Source organism: Dromiciops gliroides, chromosome 4 (genome assembly GCF_019393635.1).
Source record: "Dromiciops gliroides isolate mDroGli1 chromosome 4, mDroGli1.pri, whole genome shotgun sequence".
Classification (NCBI taxonomy): Eukaryota; Metazoa; Chordata; class Mammalia; order Microbiotheria; family Microbiotheriidae; genus Dromiciops; species Dromiciops gliroides.
In genome coordinates this window covers 18,162,725-18,178,800 of record NC_057864.1, presented here as the reverse complement: position 1 = coordinate 18,178,800, position 16,076 = coordinate 18,162,725, and positions in this window count along the sequence as shown.

Here is a 16,076-nt window from a genome sequence, read left to right as displayed (position 1 = left end):
ATGATAGATTCACTTCCTATCTACTTATCTAAGTGTATGTTGACTCCCCTGTAGAATGTGAGTTCCTTGAGGAAAAGAACTGGCTTCCTTATTTACATCCCTAGTTGTGTGGCATAGAGGACACAGATCTTACCTTAAGGCCTGAGTTCAAGTCCTGACTCTAATACATATTGGCTGTGTGACCCTAGGAAAGTCATTAGCTATCCAGTATCCTCAGGCAACTCTCTAAGCCACTAAGCTGAATCATGCTTGCCCCATAAGTATTGATGGAAGGAGTTTTCTCATGGGTGTTCTAAAATAACAGGTCTGTCGATCTGTGTCCCTTCCCCACCACCAAAAAGAAGTAAATCTGTGGGCCTTGGAATGACTTTACACATAGTATGTGCTTGGTAAATATTTGGTGAATTGAGTTGTATAAAGAATTGAAGTAGGCATTTCTAGTATTGGTTACAACCTCATCCAACCCCTCACCTTCCCCCACAGCCACTGACAATAAAATGATCTAATGAGAATTTCTCCACCTCTCCCTTCTAATTTTCTTTTCCAGCAATGTTTTCCTACAACTCTAGGTTCATCATCTTTGGAGACAGAAGGGGAGAGAGGGGAGCAGGAGCAGCCTGGAGACCAGTGCCTCAGCAGCTCTAGGAGAATATCACATGACTCTCACAAAGTGAATTCAAGGGACTTATGAATCAGTTTGAACCAGCAAAGACAAACAAATCTGGAAGCCATTAGTCTAGGCCTCAGCATGTGCTGAAAAAGGGGATGTCAAGAAAAAACTCAGAAAGGATGATATATGTATTTATGTAGCTACATTTCGAAATGTCCGTGAAACAGCATGTGCTGGTCTCTGGTTCCAGTGTTTGTCCCTCTGTTGTTTGGGCTGTCAAGCCCCTGGCTTAATTTACTCTCCTGATAAACAAATCAGGAATGAGTGTGGTCATATTTGCTGCAGTTCATATAACCCCCAAAAAAAGATAGAAAGAAAAGAAATTTATATTTAGGGTTTTGTTTTAAGATTTGACTCATTGCCTGTGGTAAATTCAGATGAAGGAACTTAACTGCCTTCTTCCCTTGGTGTTATTCCTTGAAAGTGGAGAAGGAGTCTCAGAGCCAAACTCTTATAACACTTTGGTTTGCCTAAGCTCAGGCCAGTGACTACTGCCTCTTATATCCCAACCAGCTCAGACTATTCCTTGGTTTTGTTCTGCTCCATGAAAATAAATAGATATCAGTTGGATCTCTCTTGAAGGACCCCATCTCTATCAAACTATATCAACCCCAGAGGAGAGAACCTCAAAGTAGGCAGATAATGAATTCATATACAAGGTTGGAAAAGTTCAGACTCCCATAATACAATAGGTAGAGAATTTCCCCAACTCATATGGTGCTTCTAATGACTCATGTCTGTAGAACTATGGCATTTCTGCTACATTGGCTTACCTTGGCAAGTCTGAGATAAGTAGCTAGAATCTAAACACCAGTATCAGAGGTGCCCCTTGCTCTGTTTCCTATAGACCAGACTCTGTATTTTGGTAACTGCAGGATTTTAGGATCATAGATTTCAAGCTGGAAGTGATATTAGATGCTATCAAGGCCAAGATGAAATTAAAATTTGAATCATTTTGTCCTTTCAGCTATATGACTCCAGCTGACACTATTCTTCCATTGGGCATTGATGTCTTCATGTTTTCTTTAACTCAGCATACAGGAGAAGAACACTCTAATGACGCTCCTAACCTCAGAGGTGGAATTTTCACCACATTATGGGATTTAGAGCTTAGGGACCTTAGAAATTGCCTATTCTAAGCTCATTTCACAGATGAGAAAACTGAGGCCCAGAGAATGGAAATGACCTTTGAAGGTGGAGAAGCTGGCTTTAAGCCCATGTCCTCTGGTTCCAAATCCAGTGTTCTCTCCTCTCCACTACATGTGAACCCAGTGCTGCTTTTTACCCATTATGCACATAAGTACCACTGCAGGGGAAGGTGGGTGACTTTATTCTTCTCAGCTTTGATAGATTTGCATTTCTGACTCTTCTTTGGAAAGAGAAAATAAGGTGTGCCACATAACAGATGCTGTGAAGCAATTTCCTCTCTTTAATACAGCTTCGTATTTGAAATGTTCCTAATTGCATGAGTTCAACCCTAACACAGTGATCAATTGCTCCTCTAGGAACTGTTCCCAGTGAAAAAATTTGGGGGAGTATAAGTGCTATGTAAATGGGATAAATAAATAAATGGAAGAATTGTGCTTTGAGCCAATAACTCCAGATTAAATAAAGACGAGACCTCAACTCTTCAAATTTTAAATGGACATGGGGCTGGGCCAGGCCTTCCATCAAAAAGAAAGTACAAGCTATATCTTGAATGAATGTCAGGAATTCACAGTCTAATGTAACCTTGAGTTTTGTAGGGGCCAATACGAGATTATTTTACTTCCCTTTGATGGTTTTATACTGGAAAATTAAAAAGTTAGATTTGATCATCTGAAAATTTAAGATACCATTCTAAATGCTACTACTTGAAGTAGCTAGATGGTAGGTACAATGGAGAGAGTGCTAGAATCAAAATCTGTATTCAAATCTGGCTTCAGACACTTACTAGTTGTGTGACTCTGGGCAAGTCATTAAACCTCTATTTTAACTTCCTCTTCTATAAAATAAGGGATTATAATAGCTCATAACTCCCAGAATTAGTATGCAAATAAAATTATGTGTAATGAGCTTTACAAATCTTAAAGCACTCTATAAATGCTAGTTGTTGTAATTGTTATTATTATTATTTCTAAGATATCTTCTAACTATAAATCCTATGATCTCAAGAGCCAATGGTTCCACCATCTCTATCAGGGGAGGGAGGAGGGAATACAGGTATCCTTTGACTTCTGGACTAGTTGTAATGTCCAAATTTCCACAGAGCAAATCCTCTTTTTTCTCAATGAAATCTACAGTAAAACTGATAGTATGTGTTCTTGAAAAATTTCAAAAATTATACTGGAATAATGATAACAAAATCCACATTTGAGTAGATCATTATAGTTATAAGATGTTTTATATCAACTATCCCATTAAAGCACACCCAAAACTTTGGGAAAGGGATATGGCTGTTGATGTCAGTTTCATGTTGCTGGCAAAGTGACACAGTGAGCAGCCTCAAACTCAATCAGCACCATGGCTAGAGAAAGCATGTAGTTGGTCACATCTGTGATGCATTGATATACCATGGGCATGTGGTGGTAGTAGCATGTAGTGGAGAAATAGGAGAAAGAACATTAATAACTCTTACATATGCTTGAATTCAACAGTTTAACTCAACAAATATGTATTAAACACCACATGCAAAGCACTGGAACTGGTCTTGGAAACAGAGATGAAAAAAAAATAATAATAATCAATGCCTTTTCTCACCGATCTTATATAATTCAACTGTGGGGTAAAACATATAGATGAACAAGACTATACAAGATAATTTGAGGAGGAAAAGAGAAAAAGCAACCAGGGAAATCAAAAAAGATTACATAGGATGTGGCACTTGACCTAAGCCTCAAAGGAAGCTAAGGATTCTCAGATGTTAAAGTGAAAAGGAAGTTCATTCAGTCTGAGGGAATGGTCTGCCTAAATTTAAAGAGGCAAGTGATAGAATTGGTTTTTTTTAATCATAAAAGCATTTTATTGTTTTCTAGTTACATGTAGAGATAGCTTTCCACATTTGTTTTTATATTTCTAGTTTCAATTTTTTTCTCCCTCCCTCCCCTCCCCAAGACAGCAAGCAATCTGATATAGGTTATATATGTACAAAAGTGATAGAGTTGTAAGATCAGGGAAGAGTAACAAGCCCAGCTTGGCTGGGGTCTTAAGTGCCTAAAATGGAATAATGTCCAATGTCTAAGAAGGTAGACTGGTGATGAATAAAGAAGGGCATTAAATGTCAAGCTGTGGTATTTGTAGTCTATATCAGATACAATGGGAAGCCACCAAAGACTTGAGCAATAGAACAGCATGGTCTGATCTGTGTCTTAGAGTGTGCCATTTAGCAACATCTCCTATAGACACTTTTCATTCCTGTAATGCTATTGCCACCCTGGTGAAGACCATCGCCCCATGCTTGGACTATTGTGATAACCAATTGGCGGGGGGGGGGGGGGGGGAGGTCTTCCAAAGTACAAGACAGACCATCTCACCCCCTACTCACTAAGCTCCACTGGCTCCCTATGACCTCCAGAATCAAATATGAAATCTCCCATCTAGCATTCAATTCCCTGAATAACCTAGCCCCTTCCTACCTTTCCAGGCTTCTTACACCTTACTCACCTCCATGTACTCTATGATACAGTGACATCGACCTACTTGATACTTCTCACACAAGGCACTCCATGGATTATCCACTGGCTTTCCCCTATGCCTAGAATTTTCTCCCTCCTTATCTCCACTTCTTGGCTTCTCTAGATTCTTTTAAGTTCCAACTAAAATTTCACTTTCTGCAGGAAGTCTTTTCTAAGTGTCTTTAATGTTAATTTCTTCCCTTTGAAATTACCTCCCTTTTTTTTCCTGAATATATCTTGTTTGTACAGAGTTGTGGGCCTGCTCTCTCCCTTTTATATGATGAGCCCCTTGAGAACAGGGACTTTTTTGCCTTGCTTTGTATTCCCAGTGCTTAACACTGTGCCTGGTACTGGTAGGCACTTAATAAATGCCAGTAGACTTGACTTGACCTGATTTGACTACTGTGCAAATGATAGAGCAGTGTTTCGAGTCAGGGAGGCCAATTAGGAGGCTATTATAATAGTCCAGGTGAAAAGTGACAAAGACTTGATCCAGGGGAGTGTCCATGTGAAAAGAGAGGAGGAGATGGACATGAGAAATGCTATGGAATTACAATGTTTTGAAGTCCTTTGAACAGGCTCAATTGAAGTTATTTAGAGGTGTGATGTTTAAAATCTAATGTGTGGTGATCTTGTTTCTACTTATAAGCTAGAAACATCAGCACCAGTTCTTGGCATTAAGCATTTATTAAAATATATTATAGGTTAGTAAAGATAGAACACGTGGAGTTCAGAAAAAGAAGCCTATCTTCCCTAATGTTCAGACTGGATTCCTTCTCTCTCAGCCACCAACCTGAGGTTCTGGAATGAAAAAGGCCAGAGCTGGGAGCCAGCCTCCCTTCCTACTTCCTGTCTCACTCCCCGGAAGGGACCATCTTTCAAGCTGATTGGTTGATGTCATAGTCCACAGTCTCTGAGAACAACATCCCACTCAGGGTAGCCAGGTGTGGTCTCGATTAAATCAACCTTAAGTAGGTTCTCAGTCAGTCTCTCAGTCAGTCTCACCCAATTCAATCAATTCCAAATCAATCTTCAGGTGGGGCCTCTGGGCATCTGCCCAAAACCATTATTTTCTCCCAGAGAAAATGTGTGACTCCATTATTTGGGCTCCCCAATTTAAAGAGAAACATAGATGTCAGTTATTGTTATTGATATATGGCAAGAACAGATTTGAACTCAGATCCTCCTGACTTTCGGGCTGGTGCTCTATCCACTGTGCCACCTAGCTGCCCCCTAAGATGATTTTTCAAAAGGCCTTTGAAGTAAGGGGACAGGGTACACATGGCCACAGGGAAAACATCTATCACACGTAATGAGTTCAGGATATTTCTGTTGGCTGATTCTGTGTTACTATAGGCATGCTCACTGTGACCCAAAGGTGCTGAGGGTTGAAAGAATCAGTGTCTTTACTCATGATGGAAAATGCTCTCCAAATCCAGAAAAAAAGAACTGTGGAATCTAGATTCAGATTGCACCATACTATTTCTACTTTTTTTTGTTTTCCTTTTATGAGGCTTTTCCCTTTTGCTCTGATTCTTCTTTTCACAGCATGACTAATGCAGAAATATGTTTAATGTGATTGTACATATATAACCTATATCATATTGCTTGCTGTCTTGGGGAGGGGGGAGGGAGGGAGAAAAATTTGAAACTAGAAATCTTATAAAAACAACTGTTGAAAACTATCTCTACATGTCACTAGAAAATAATAAAATACTATATTAAGGAAAAAAAGGGGAAAAAAGAATCAGTGTCTTCAGGTTCTCCAGGGTACTCTGCAAAAGAGACTTCTATAATTATATTCAAACTAAGATTGGATTTATATAGACAGGGAACATAACCACAGAGATATTATGAGCAATCTACATGACATTCCTCTTTCATTTCAGGATGTCAATAACCTGTCAAGGCCACTCACTTCAAAGGAAAAGGAAACCATGTTCTACTGTATAATACAATCAGGCAAATGACACACCCCACATCTCACACCTCACACCTTACCTGGAAACTCTTGTCAAGAATATCTCTGATTAATTCCTCACCCCTTGACAGTACTGTTTGCAACCCAGTGAAAATACAAAGGGGGCTTAATTATATTGATCATAATTTAATGGTGACACCACTAATTGTGGTGGAGGATGGTAAAATATTTTACGAGGTTACATTATTATCATCTGGTGATGTCTCATGGTTATAAGCAACGTAACACGACAACCTCAGAAGAATGGAATTTTAGTATCATCCAAAGACCAATGGCAAGGTTCAACATGGGCACAGGAAGTAGCCTATAAAACATTACAAATGAGGGATGAAGCAAAATTTTAAAAGTGGTGTAAAGAATGCTATCAGAGGAATATATGGCTTGAACAAATGGACTAATCTTGTGTCAAGAGAGGGTAATCGTCAAAGGAAAGACTCCATGGTTATCCATGCTATGTTGATAGACCTATCGGAAAGCCCACAGTATGGTGTGGAGAGTCCTTGGATTAGATTTACAGGAAGACTTGGACAAGCATTGCACAGGATGGGCTGTAATCACCACATATCTCCATGGATGGTATCACAAATCCACTGAAATATCCACGTGTCAAAGCACTGATTGTCTGAAGGGCAATGGAATGGAATGGAAAGAAGATCAAGCTAGAGTTCATAGAATCATAGCTCTAGCTTTAAAGGTCCCTTGGACATCATCCAATTCTGCCTCTTCATTTTACAAATGAGGAAACTGACATCCAATGTGGGTCAATTGACTTCCCAAAGGCACGCACAGGTATTAAGAGTCAGACTGGATTTGAACCCAGCTCCTCTAACGCTAGTTGCTAGGAGATACCTGGCTTCTAGTCCTGCCTCAGACATTTACAAGTTGTTTGGCCACAGCTAGGTCACACAGCTTACCATACCCCACAGTCTTCATCAATAAAATAGGAACAAAAGTACATATACCACCACATATAAAAAGTTATTATCAGGATCAAATAAGAGAAGGCATGCAAAAATGTTTTGTGAAACTTAAAATTCTTCAGAAGAGCCAACTATCATTATTATTCTCTTGACAGGTGAGCATGTTTGACACTTGCTCTCCAGAGTTCCTGTAAACTAAAGAATGAAAGCAACAACAAAACTTAAAACAAAACAGCATAAGATTCTTTGGAGGAAGGGGAAGAAAAGGTAAACACTACAGTATTATATAAATATGAGCTCTGATTACCTTGCATTCCAATAAGCTCATTTCCACAGCTGTGCACAAAGCAACCTTACATTCATTACTGTGTCTCACAGCAACCCCATGGACCATAACTGAATCCTAACTCTCCCGGCTCTGAGTCCAGTGTTCTTTTAATCAGCGGCCATGTTGATTTAATGTCTGACATTGTCTGAGTGTAGGAAAGATAAAAAATCTGTTCAAAGCAGGTTGTGGACTACTGTAGACCCACAATGAGCATAAAAAGACAGATCATCCTGGACTCCATCCTAAAGCAGGACCTCTCATCTGCCTCTAATTCAAGTCATACATCAGGGACATGGCCAGATGTGCCAGCATTATAGCAAAAGGGGCAGAGACACTCACTGGAACAGAGAACCTGAAAGTTGCCAGATTGTTTTCTACTGGTTTTGTCGTCCTCCATATACTGATAGGGTACAGATTGTTGGGCAAGGGTTATATCCCCATTTTGCAGCTGAAGAAATTAAAACTGAGTCCCTCAGTTTTCTCTCTCTAGAGGTGGATAGCATTTCATCATGAGTCCTTTGTAAAGGTGGTGGGTCATTTTTTTGATCAGAGTTACTAAGTGTTACACAGTTGTCTATTATTACAATATTGTCGTTACTATGTACAGTGTTCTCCTAATCCTGTTCACTTCACTTTCTGAGAGACAGAGAGAGATAGAGAGGGACAGAGAGACAGACAGAAGGAGACAGCGAGACAGAGAGGGAGGAAGGAAAGAAGGAAGGAAAGAAGGAAGGGAGAGAGGGAGGGGAGGGAGGGAAGGAAGGAAGAAAGGAAGGAAGGAAGACCTTTATTGTTTAAAGCATTTATTGTGAGCTTCAGCTTATACTTCCTAGAAGAGTTAGACATGATGCTATTCCTACATCTAACTTCTATTCTTTTGTATTTTTCATCAGTTAAGTATCCTCACATATTTACCATCTTAAAGTTTGAGCTGTTTGATAAATTCTTTAGCTAAATTAATCTCTTAAGAGACCCTTTTTCTTTATAATTGAAATTCACTATGATTTCATCATCAAAATCTCCTTGACAAAGCCTCTCATCATGTTTGAGCAGACCACATTCAGAGTTCCAGGCCCTGGACTCCTTGCAGTACTCTCCAGGAGTGTGTGGGTAAATGTTTAACAACTGGATCTCTAACAGAGAAAAATGCACTCGCAAGCCACTTTAAGTTTAACCTTCGTTATTCATATCTTCCCTGTTTGGGGGTGGGGGCAGGCAATCGACAAAACCAAAATCAATCCTGCTTTGTAGAAGACGTTGATTTCCAAGATGTAAATGCTAACATTGAAAAGTTAACTATTTGCTCTCCTGAGCCGATATCAGCTGGCTCTATCTAGCACATCCATGATCCAATCTCTATACTCTTTGGAATCTTCTTTCCAGAAATCCTGGGAACGCAGGGTACACACAAATCACCTTTGCCTGCTTCTCCTGGAACTGAAGTCAAGTATAGGTTCTGTTCTATCATGGCTACCTCCATCCATCCCCTCAAGGGGTTACTTGATATTTACCTGAAAGGATGGCCCCTAAGAATGATGCCAAAGCCACATATAAAATTCCAAAGGGCTACAAATGTCAAACCGTCATGACCTATGGCATCCAAATAAGGATGAAAAACATTGGAAAAAACCTGTGGGGAGATGTAACATTTAATCTCCAACTCAGCTAAGTGGCCATTTGTGGATAATCAAAGATTACTTACAGCTTAAATATTCCATGAAGGTCATTTCTATTGGACAGACTGAGAGAAGTTTCCTAGGATTGAGAGTCAGTTTTGCCTAGTGTATACAGAGCTGACCTCTGAGACAGGAAGGGTTTCTGTGTCATCTCTGCCAAATACTGGCTCCATGAACCTGGACAAGTCACAACTTCTCAGTGTCCCAGGAAGTTTTCTAAGACCATAAGTCAAAGAGAAGTTGGCCAACAAGCATTTTAAAGTATTTACTGTGTTTCAAGAACTGTACTAACTTTGGGGGAAACATTTCTTCCCTCAAGAAGCATATGTTCAGAGGGCCCCTAGGTGGCACAGTGGATAAAGCACCAGCCCTGGATTCACTAGGTCCTGAGTTCAAATACAGGCTCAGACATTTGACACTTACTAGCTGTGTGACCCTGGGCAAGCCACTTAACCCTCATTACCCCACTCCCCCCCCAAAAAAAGTTTATAACAGAATAGATGGAAGGCAATATGAAAGGGCAGGAGGACCAAGAAAGAACTCCTGAAGAAGATAAGATGTGAGCTGAGTGTTGAAGGAAGCCAGCGAACTAAGAGGAGAAAGTGAGAAAGGAGGGCCCTTTAGGCATGAGGAATGACCAGTGCAAAGGCATGGAGATGGGAAATAAATGGATGTTTGTAATCAAGGAAAAATAGCAAGTAGACATGTAGTTATAGCATAGAGCATGCAAAAGGGAATAGCAAATAGATGTAAATATATAAAAATACTGGGAAAAGTACGAGGGGTCCAGGATGTGAAGGACTTTAAATGCCAAACTCAGGAGTTTATATTTGATCCTAGAGGTTATAGGAAGCCACTGGAGACACTGACCTTCACTGGGAGGAGGAGTTTCCTCACCTGGGGTTTCCCTATAGTAATGAAATTACAAGTCCCATCCCCTAATGCCCATTTACCAAATGGAGAAAATAATGATAGGATTAAGAGCTAGAAGGAACCTTTTACAGTCATGTGATCCTGCCCTCATTTCAGAGGTGAGGAAAACCATGCCCAGGAATATTGATAAAATCACTGCTCTGTTATTATTATTGTTAATATTAATAATAATTTATTATTAATTATTATTAATTAATAATATTTCATTCACACTTTTTAAGTTTGACAATGCACTTTCCATATATTATCTACTAACTGCATCTTTACCACAAACCTGTGAGGTGACTATTAATATTATCCACATCTTTTCAGATGAGGAAACTGAGACTGAGAGAGATTAAGTTCTTTTGGTTTCAAAGTGAGCTCTCTGTTTCTCCCTGGAGAAGTAAAGTTAACCTCATTTTATTTAGTATGTATATATGCATGGAAAAATCTGGATATTTATTTTCATGTACAATGAGGATATTGGAAGGTTTTCTGAAAAGCCAATGGGTTTTGTGGACCAAAAACATGTGCAAACCCATAATATCTCTGAAATAAAGGAATCTTACCACTAACTTAGCCAGATACAAAGCTCTCTCCTCATAAGCTCAAGATCAAGATAAAGAGCCAGGCTTAGGGTCAGGAAGACCTGAGTTCAAGTCCAACCTTAGAAACATACTAGCGGGGGAAGCTAGATGGCACAGTGGATAAAGCACCGGCCCTGGATTCAGGAGGACCTGAGTTCAAATCCAGCCTCAGACACTTGACACTTACTAGCTGTGTGACCCTGGACAAGTCACTTAACCCCCACTGCCTTACCAAAAAAAATTTGAAACGTACTAGCTGTATGATCCTGGGAAAGTGATATAATCCCAGTGTGCCTCAATTTCTCCATCTGTAAAATGAGGGTGATAATAATAGTATCTACTTCCCAGGCTTGTTATAAGGATGAAATATTATTTGTAAAATACTTCAAGAACCTTAAAGCACTATATAAGTGTCAGCTACTATTCCTTCATCCTATCAATAATAGAACTAGAATCTTTCAGTCCACCCCGCTCATTCCCAAACCCAGGTTTTGGATGCCTGCTTAAGTAGAGGGGAAAAAAGGAAAAGCAAACACTTAGCAGACATGAGAGAATAAAATGCTCTCCAGGATGCCCTTACCACCCAAATCCTGACCTCCACAGAACACAGGCAGACCACAGGATCATGGCAAGACCAATTCCACATCAAGTTTTTCCCAATCGAGCCAAAGCACAGAGGAATGAAGATCGAGGCCTGTCAGCGTATGGGGCCTACTGATGTGGTCAGACAGTGGAATGTACCAGTGAGCCACATCACAGAGATAAGCTTCCTCTGGGAAGGAAATTCTCACAAACTTACACGCAGTACGGGGAATCAAAGGACGTTGCTCACAGACAGCCCAGAGAGCTGACCACAATGACTTCTCTGCTTCTGTGGAACCTGAGGACCTTTCTTAATCACCCAAGATTGGGCTGAAATGATTTTGTTTTTCTAAAATCTCACTTACATGGCTTGGAATTCAGCCTTGGGGGGCTTCTGGGGCCCCTTTATCTTTGACTGCCTTGAGATGCAGCTCCTTTACTGAATGTCACTACAGCAAGGGAATTCTCCAGGAATGCCAGTACTTTCACATGTTTTCTTGCAATCTTGTCAAAGACTTGGCTAAAAATAGAATTGTACTTAGTATGACATATCCATTCCCGTATAATAAATAGGAGGATGGAGGTTGAAGGAAGAGGAGAGGGAGCAAACAGTCACCAAAGTCCCTTCTAGTTCTAATGCTCTTTGACTTATGTCAGCGAAGAACCCCAAAGATGAAATTGACAGACAATGCATGGGGATCCTCTGGATAATTGAAGTTTCTGGTTAGCTGAGAGCTGAGGTTAGCTTCCTTTCCCCTCTTAAACCTTATTATTTTTTTCTAAAATATATTTGGTTTTCATTGTCAAAAAAAGAGACAAATCTGGAGGGCAGATTAAAATAACTATGATGTAAAAAGGGGGAAATCTATTAAAGGTATTAAAAATGAAATATATTAGTATATTTCCAGGCTTCAGAGAGCACATTGAAGTGCAGATGACTTGTTTTGATTGCTAAGGGTCTCCCAGTGCCTCTCTGAGTATACCTCCATCCATCCTTAGACATAATTCATTGAAAGAAAAGCAAGGGGATGCCTTAGAGATAGAATTCTTGGAGTAGTATAATCTCCCAGTTCATCCAGGAGGAGAGGGTTGTCACAGGGTCAACAACTTCAGAGAAGCCGGGAATGATGAGGACTGGGAAAAGATTAAGAAAATGAGGACAGTTCAAAGATGATAGATAATGTCAAGAGAGCAAAAGTTTTCATCAAGTGTTGAGGTCAGAAGCCAGTTTGCTATGTAATGAGGAATGAGTGGGAGGAGAGAAGGAAAGTAACGGACAGAGATAACCTTTTATAGACTTTGGCTGTGAAAGGAAAACAATTTATAGGACAATATCTTATGGTCAAGTGAAGTTGTTTTAAGGATGGGGGAAGGATCTGGCAAGGATTATATGGAAGAAGTGAATAAGTAAATATGGAAGAGGAAAGAAAGAAAGAAAATGAAAGAAAAAAGAAAGCGCAGAGAATTATAAAAAGAAATGTATTTAGTTCCATCTACTGTAAAGTAATGCCATCAATTCTAGGTACCACATTTTAGGAGGATATGGACCACCTGGAGAACATCCAGAGCATGGTAACCTGGATGTTGGCATGCTGGATCTACAGAATTTGCCACATGAACAACTGGGTATGTTTGGCCTAGAAAATACTTTGGGGGATGTAGGGGTGAGGAGAGGGGTAGACTAGCTAGCTTCCAAGTATTTCAAGATGCGAAGTTTGGTCCTGGAGTCCAGAACTAAGAGAGCAGGTAGAATGTATAAAAAGCAGAGGCCGATTCTGGCTTGATAGAAACTTTTCTAACCATTTGGGTTAAAAAACAAGAGATCTAGAAAATCAGAGGAAATAATGCGGGCAGCTAGGTGGCACAGTGGATAAAGCACCAGCCCTGTATTCAGGAGAACCTGAGTTCAAATCCAGATTCAGATACTTGACACTTACTAGCTGCATGACCCTGGATAAGTCACATAACCCTCATTGCCCTGCCCCCCCCCAAAGGATATAATGAAAAGAAATAGGAATGAAGAGGGAATAAAACTTTCAGACCTAAAGTTAAACTATAAAGCAGCAGTCATCAAAACCATCTGATATTGGTTAAAAATAGAGACGTAGATCAGTGAAACAAGCTAGACAAGAGAGAATCAGAAACAATATAATTAAATAGTCTAGTGTTTGATAACATAGAAAACAAGAATTACCTAGGGGAAAAAAAACTCCATATTTGATAAAAACTAGTCTGGCAGAAATTAGACTTAGACCAACACCTTATGTCATATTCCACAATGCATTCTAATTGGATATACAACTTCAATATTGAAGATTTTACCCCCCAAATTTTAAAGAGAAACATATATACCTCTCACAGCTATGGATACGAGTCATATTCTTTGGTTGTTTTTTTCTCAGTAGTATTTTATTTTTATTTTCCAATTTCATGTAAAGGTTGTTTTCAACGTTCATTTTTGTAAGATTTTGAGTTCCAAATTTTTCTCCCTCCCTCTCTTCCTTTTCCTCTCCCCAAGATGCCAGGGAATCATATGTGTGTATATGTATATATGTGTATGTATGTGCTTATGTTTATGTATATGTCTAGAACCATGTTATACATATTTCCATATTAGTCATGTTGCAAAGGAAGAATCAGAACAAAAGGGAAAACCACAAAAAAGGAAAAAAATAACAACTAATAAAGTGAAAATAGTATACTTTGATCTGCATTCAGACTAGGAGTTGTATTTTTAACCCAAAAAAAGATATAGAAGCAATTACAAGGGATTAAATTAATAATTTTGATTACTTGAAACTGAAAAGCTTCTGCACAGACAGCACTAATGTACCTAGGGTAAGAAGGGAAGGAGTTGAATGAGAAAAAAAATCTTTGTATCAAAGTTGACCGATAAAGATTTGCTATCCAAGAAAAATTATATACACACATACACACTCACATACACACATATGTATATATGTAGTGTGTGTACAACTAATAGCAATAGATAAGTAAGTGGTCAAAGGATATGAATAAATATTTCTTGGAAGAATTTCAAAGTATTCACAACCACATGAAAGAATGCTCTAAATCACTAATGATAAGAGAAATGCAAATCAAAACAGCTCTGAAGCATTATCTTATACCCTGAAATCTGGTGAAAAGTAAATGGATGATGGATGGATGGATGGTTGAATGGACAGATAGATGGACAGACAGATAGGTAGATCGATGTAATGACAAGAAATTTAAATTGTCAATATTGGAGTGGTTGTGGATGGATAGGCACACTAATACATTATAGGTGGAACTGTGAAGTGGTACAACTATTTTGGAAAACAATTTGGAATTATGCAAGTAAAGTAACTAAAATGTTCTTCCCTCTGAACCAGAGAATCCATTAGTAGGCTTATTGATTACTAGCACTGATTTTTTTTCTCTGAAAAATATTATTTATTATATCAGATGGCTCTTGTAGAGGAGAAGGAGGAATACTTGGGATAACTATGATGTTGTAAGAGCAGAAAATATCAAGAAAAAAATTTAAAGCAATCTTCATAAAGATTAAAGCTATCAAAAGTGGAATGAGTTGATATGAGAGATTGATAATCTCTCCACTAGAGGTCCTCAAAGGAAGACTGAATGACCACTTGGTGGGGATACTCTACAGGTGACCCCTATTCAAATACTATTTGATCTATATAATCTCTGAAAACCCTTTTGACTGAGCTTTAGTGATAACTCAGGTTGAGTGAGAAACTAAATGGGGACTACATTGTGCCTTAGAGTTTGTCCCAGGAAATGGCTGACTTAGATTTTGTGGGTTTATATAAGAGAATTTGAGGGACTGCCTTGGTTCTGCTGTCAGGAATTATTAAGGAAATTAGCTCCTAGGTATAGGGATACCATGGGGATAGGAGATTGAGTTTATAGATATATGGCTGTAAAGAGAAATATTTCCTGAGATTCAGCAGAGAGATTTAGCAACTTGGATTATCCAATCTCCAATTAAATACCTCACAACCTTCTGAGGTAGCCTATTTTATCATTGAATAGCCCTAATTGCTAGGAAATTGTTGAGGGAAAATATTGAATAGAAAGAGTTGAGTGATAATAATACCAATGATACTAATATAATAATACTAACAATATAATACTAATAATAATATAATACTAACATGTATATCGCACTTTAATGCAGGCAAAGTAGCTTACATGTGTCATCTCATTTAATGCAAATGACAGTCCTGTAAGACAGATTCCATTATTAATTTCATTTTACTGATATGCAAACTGAGACTGAGATATTAAGCAAATTCTCCAATCAATAAAGTTAGTAAGCAAGGTAGAATTTGAACGCATGTTTGACATTCTGCTCCCTATCCCACCTGGCTGGCCTAGGTTCTGGATTACACAGCACATTTTAATGTTAAGTTTATGAATTTCTCTCGTTCCCTATGTAGGAAAAGAGGATGTCTAGCTGCATAAAATAGTAACCTAGAACAGATAACTAATGTGCATGATTCTACAATCCCACCATGATACATCAATAACATTAATTCTGTTGAAATCCTGTTAATAGCTAGAATCATGATCAAATACTGGCCTGACCCATTTGATTGGGCGCTGTGCTTCCTGATCTTCCTGAAAGATGATATAGAGCCTCCCAAGAGTTAGCAAATCTTCAAACGCCTAATGATCTATGTGGGAATAAATGATGCTAGTACCAGAAAGAAACCTGAATCCCCAAAGATAACAAAGAACTGATTAAGAATTTGTAGA